Source organism: Typopeltis vanoorti, chromosome 20 (assembly GCF_054136105.1).
Source record: "Typopeltis vanoorti isolate ZY-2024b chromosome 20, IOZ_Tvanoo_1.0, whole genome shotgun sequence".
NCBI lineage: Eukaryota > Metazoa > Arthropoda > Arachnida > Uropygi > Thelyphonidae > Typopeltis > Typopeltis vanoorti.
Genome location: NC_143568.1, coordinates 31,719,992 through 31,725,997, shown reverse-complemented (window position 1 = coordinate 31,725,997; position 6,006 = coordinate 31,719,992).

The window sequence follows — 6,006 nt, the reverse complement described above, 5'->3', positions numbered from 1 at the left end:
AATCACCCAGTATACACACACAGTGGTACCTTGACTTATGAACCGCTCAACATACGAACTTGTAGATAACTTTTCATATCCCATTTTGACCTCTAGATACGAACTGTGATGCTTTTCTTTACAAATGAACTAAAGCCATTTTACATTATACTTTTTTTAAAACTTTTTATGCATGTTTAGCTGAATGTGCACTGAACCGTCTCTAGTGTAACTATTGTTGTTACTATGTCGTATTTATCTGAAATACGATGAACTGTGCACATATTTGCTTTTTTGTGTATCTATTTCAGTATTTGTATAAACAAACAAAGCACTTCGTGAAGATTTTTTAAGGTTTGTATTTATTATGTGTACTGTATGTATTTCTTTTTGTAAGTGATGTGCTTTATTGTAGCTTCACATTTATTTTCTGAATAATCTGCCAGATAAATCATTTCACTGATCAGCATATTTTCAAAGAAAATAATATGCTGATCAGTGAAAGGCCAAAGAAAACTAAGAAAGAAGAGAAGAAGAAAATCACAATAGAAATTTAGAAAGAGATTGTGGAAAAATATGAGAAAGAAATTAGGCAAAGTGATCTGTGCAAGCAGGTCACTTTGTATGACCTGTCCAAATCCACCATAGCTACAATTGTGAAGAAAGAAGATTTTTATAAAGAACTGCGTGTGGCCAAAGGCGTATCTATTGTGTCATCTCGAAGAAATAAAGTTATGAAAGAAATGGAAACTTTACTACTCATATGGATTAATGACATGCAACTGAAAGGAGATAGTGTATCTCAAAACATGGTCTGTTTACAAGGTCAAAGTTTTTTACAAAGATCTTTCGCAGAACTTGCCATCCACTAACAGTAGCAAAGACATCAGCGAAGAGTTTAAAGCTAGCAAAAGATGGTTTGAGAAACTCAAGAATAGAACTGGTATCCATAGTGTTGTTAGACATGGAGAAGGTGCTAGTGCTGACAAAGAAGCCGCTGAAATGTTCGTGAAGGAATTTCAGAAACTGATACTCTGAAGGTTACAGACCAAAAAAAGTTTTCAACTACGATGAAACTGGGTTTTTCTGGAAGAAAATGCCTAAGAGAACGTTCATCACCAAGGAGGAAATGCCATTGCCAGGACACAAGCCAATGAAGACAGACTAACTTTGCTTTTTTGTGCCAATGCCAGTGGTGACCTGAAGATAAAACCTCTGTTGGTTTACCACTCTGAAAATCCTAGAGTCTTTAAAAAGCAGAAAGCTAACAGGCACAAACTCAGCGTTATGTGGAGAGGTAACAGCAGAGTCTGGGTAACCAGGCAATTCTTCTGTGAGTGGATGACAGAGGTCTTTGCTCCCACAGTGAAACAGTATCTATAAGAAAAGGGTCTGTCTGAAAAGTTCTTCTTATAATGTACAATGCTCCTGCACATCCACCACAGTTGGAAGAAGATTTGGATGAAGAGTTTAATTTCATCAAAATTAAGTTCTTGCCTCCTAATACCACACCACTCCTACAACAATGGATCAATATGTTATTTCTAACTACTTCAAAAAGCTTTATACAAAAGCTCTTTTCCAAGATGTATCGAAGTTATCACCGACAGAATTAATTCTCAGGTAATTCTGGAAGAATCACTTCAATATTCTTCGTTGTTTGCATCTTATTAGTTAGGCATGGGAAGATGTTTCTGTGATAACTCTAAAATAAGCCTGGAAAAAGTTATGGCCCAACTGTGTCCGAGGAACTACATTGGAACGACCTGAAAGCAAAATTGACATTGTAGATACAGTTGTTTCCCTGGGAAAGACAATGCATTTGGAAATTGATGAAGCAGACATGGAGGAGCTGGTAGAGGAGCACAATATTAAGCTGACCACTGAAGAGCTACAGGAGTTAGAAGAGAGCAGGAAAAAGAAAGGGATGAGGAGGAAAAGCAAAAGTCTTCAGAGGATGAAGAAGACTTCAACAATTTCAATGTGGAATTGCTCCCTTGTCATTAATCACTTTAGAAGGGCGTTAAGGAAACGACAGATTCAGTCAATTACAAGTGACGTAAAAAAATCTTGCAGCACTGGGGTGAATTGCAAGAATTGGTTAACAAGTGGCATCCAAATCAAGGTGTTGTTTCTTAAGTCACCAATATCTTCAATGACAATGTCATTAATCACTTTAGAAGGATGTTAAGGAATTGACAGATTCAGTCAATGGATATTTTTTTTAAATCTCCCTCACCTAAGAGACAAAAAGAAGCAACTGATGACAACAAATCAAACTCCTGAACCACAAAACCAGCCACAAGAAAATTGATTTTTTTTTACAGTTTAATGAAAGATGATTTTCATACTAATCATATAAAACCAAAGATTTCATAAATAAAAATTATGTAATGGTATACAAAATGCATATTTATAGTGTAAAAATGCTTCTCCATTTCTCTGCATTTTCTTCATTTAGTTGAGAATATTTTTTTTTTTGTTTTTTTAATTTTTTTTTGAATCTGGGAATGGAGTAATTGATTTCCCATAAAATATAATGGAAAATTGGGTTTCGAGATGCATACTTTTCAAGATACGAACCTCAGTTAGGAATGAATTAAGTTTGCAAGTTGAGGTATCACTATATATATATATATATATATATATATATATATATATATATATAGGAGAAAAAGTTGTTGCCAAAGTGAACCATTTTCACCTTCTGAGATGTTGAATTCTGAACCACTGTTACCTTGTTTGAGAGAACACAACTCTGGCTCTCTCTAGAGCAGATCTTTCTGTTACTAGATTATCATTATTATAATTATAATGGTGTCTCCATGGAATCAGAAGACTTATTGCGCGAGACCCTACATTGACACATTAACCATTATTCACACAATACCTCTCCTTAAACGTATTCACAGACAAAGCACTCGCAACCACCTCTTGCAACACATTCACCACCCTCTAAGCAAAAAAATCTAGTCCTAACACCATTATTAATTACATTCTTAGACAATTTCCAGGAATAGCCCCCTCTCTCTAAGGGGGAGGGGGCTATTCCTGGAAATTGCCTAATAATTATTGCCTAAAGCCCCCCCCCCTTCCTGTACTGGACAGAAAAAAGTCATTAGTATTAATCTTATAAAATTCCTTTAATAACTTATATGGTTCTATCATATCTCCTCTCCTTATTCCTATGAGCTAGTTTTTGGAGCTTACAGACCTTCAATCTGTCCTCATAGGAAACATTCCACAGACCTGCAACAATCTTTGTCACTCTCCTCTGGATCATCTCCACCTCTTCTTAATTACCAAGGAATCCAGGTGACAAGATCTGTGTGCAGTAGTCTAGATGTGACCTCATTAATGCCTTATAAAGTGGAACAGTAACATCCCTATCCTTGCCTGTCAGTATGTTCTTCAACAACCATGTAATTTGATATGCTATTTTAGCCACCTTTGCAATATGCACTGTAAACTTCAGTTCTCTCTCCACAGTAATCCTCAAGTCCCTTGCCTTGCTAACTTCTTGCAGTTCAATTCCATTAATACCTGGATCCATTAATTCCATTAACACCCTTCCATTAATGTCAGTCTGGTTGGCAAAGTAGTTAGCGTAACCAATCTCCATCCAAAAGGCTGCAGGTTCAAATCCCTCCATGGGCATGGATGTCTGTGAAAATACTAATGGTGGTGGGCGGTAGATGGCATTGATGTAGATGATGATAGTAGTTGCGGTTCATTGTAGTTGGTGGATTGAGTGATGGAGACAGAGTTTTAGAGTAGGTGCCCTCCCTCGATGAGTTTTTGGATTCCCTGGAAGAGTCACGTAATAATAGTAATACAGTGTACAGCATGTGATCTCATCTCCTCTCAAAGTGCATCACCTTTCACTTAGCCATTAAACTGATAGCCATTTACCTTTGCCCATACCACCAACATATTTAAGTAATCCTGCAAGATATGTACATCACCTTCATTTATTATTGCTCTTCCCAATTTTGCATCATCAGCAAACAAGTGAATATTTCCTGTAAAATTATTTCCAGTATCATTAATGCACAAATTAAATAACAGAGGACCAAATACTGAACCGTGAGGTATGCCACTAGTCTCCTGCCTTCTTCTGCACTCAGCTCCTCCATAAACCACTCTATGATATCTATCCATCAGCTACCCTCTAATCCAAATCACCAACTTCGGATCCATTCCCATTTGCTTCAATTTATGCAACAGAGTTCCATGTGGAATGCTGTCAGATGCCTTTGCAAGGTCCAGCAGTATCACCAAGTACGAATTTCCTTTATCCAATTCCATTGTTACTATCAACAAGATTGTTTACCTCTTTTGCTAACTAGTGTGTATAATGCTGTAATTCTAATACTGGTAAAAATTTAGAAACATAGGTATAGAATTCCTTTATCAGCTGTCTTCATTGTCTTCATGGATTGTTAAAACAAGACACAGTGTAAGGTTAGATGTTAGTCCTACCTTTTGTGCTTTGTTTAATGCAGTGTAGGTTGCAAAAGTAGCCATACATTTTTTTTTTAAAATAAAGATTGTTTAACTTAATTTACCATATTTTTGATAGATAACGCGCGCCCTCAACATTTTCATCACTCCTTTTGATGTATAGATAACGCGCATGCGCCAACTAGCGGTAGAGTAAGGAAGTACAGACAGAGGATGGAGGAATTCTTTAAAAGCACGTGCGTTGCTAGTAGAAGTGGTCGATTATTCCGTACATCCTGTTTTTAAATATTTCATAAAGTAAATCATTATTTGTTTATATTTTGTTATTAGATCTGGATTATCCATGGAAGACAGAAGTACTTCTCGGAGAAAATCCTACACAGCGCAGTTCAAGCTTGAAGTGGTAGAAGTAGCAAAGGAAGAAGGGAATCATAAAGCTGGTAGATTGTTCAGTGTTGGAGAAAGTAGTGTTCATGAATGGTGAAAGGCTGAAACAGTCCTGAAATGTTTACATTTGAGGAAACGTGCTATGAGGTTTAGAAGATGCTTGTCGCCAACCATAGAAAAGAAATTGTTTGATTGGGTTGTTAGTGAAAGAGCTAAACGTATGAGAATATCTACTGTCCATGTGTTGCAGGAATTGAAAAGAATTGTGCAAAATGATAATATAAAGGATTTCAAGGCCTACCCATCTTGGATTTTTGGATTTATGAAGAGAAACAATTTAAGTGTGTGCTCCTCCACTAGTGTTGGACAAAATTTGCCGTGCAACTGGGAAGCGAAAGTAGTTAAATTTTTTTTGTTTCTGAGAGAAAACTTGTGTGGGCTTGATGCTTGTCACTTTGGGGAATATGGATGATGAATGGCATCCATGAATATAACAAAACAGCGCAGATGAAAAGAACGTCATATAAAGATATAGTTATGTGGATTGTAGAAAGTTGGGCTGCTGTAAGTGAAAACTGTGTTAGAAATGGTTTCATTAAAGCACAAGGGAATGCAGTCGTGTCTGGTGGCAATGATTATGAAGCTGAAGAAATACTGTTACATTGCGTTGAAACGAAATTTTTAACGCAATGCTTTCAATATTGAGTCTGAAGAATTTTTTGGATTTGAATAGTTTAATGTTTGATATCACTATTCAATAACAATTTTTGTTATTACATTTGATTTACCTCTCATACCTTTCAAATGTATGCCATGCATGTTAATTTTTAGCGAATTTAGACTTTTGTATAGATAACACGTGCGTTATCTATCGAAAAATACGGTAATATAATTTTCTTGTGTTAATAGAGTCGAACATTACATTGTGCTGCATGTTATCCTGCCATGAGCATGGATGTTATGATTGTCTGTGAAAATACTAGTGGTGGTGGTGGGTAGTAGATGGTCTTGGTGTAGTTGCAGTTTGCTGTGGTTGGTGGATTGCATGAGAGGTGGAGAGCTGTGGAGTGGGTGCACTCCCCCAAGGAGGCCTTGGAGGTGTCATGTGATAATCATATAATCGATCAATCGTTTTCCATTTTTGCCTGCCTGGTTGGCCGAGTGGTTAGTGTATCT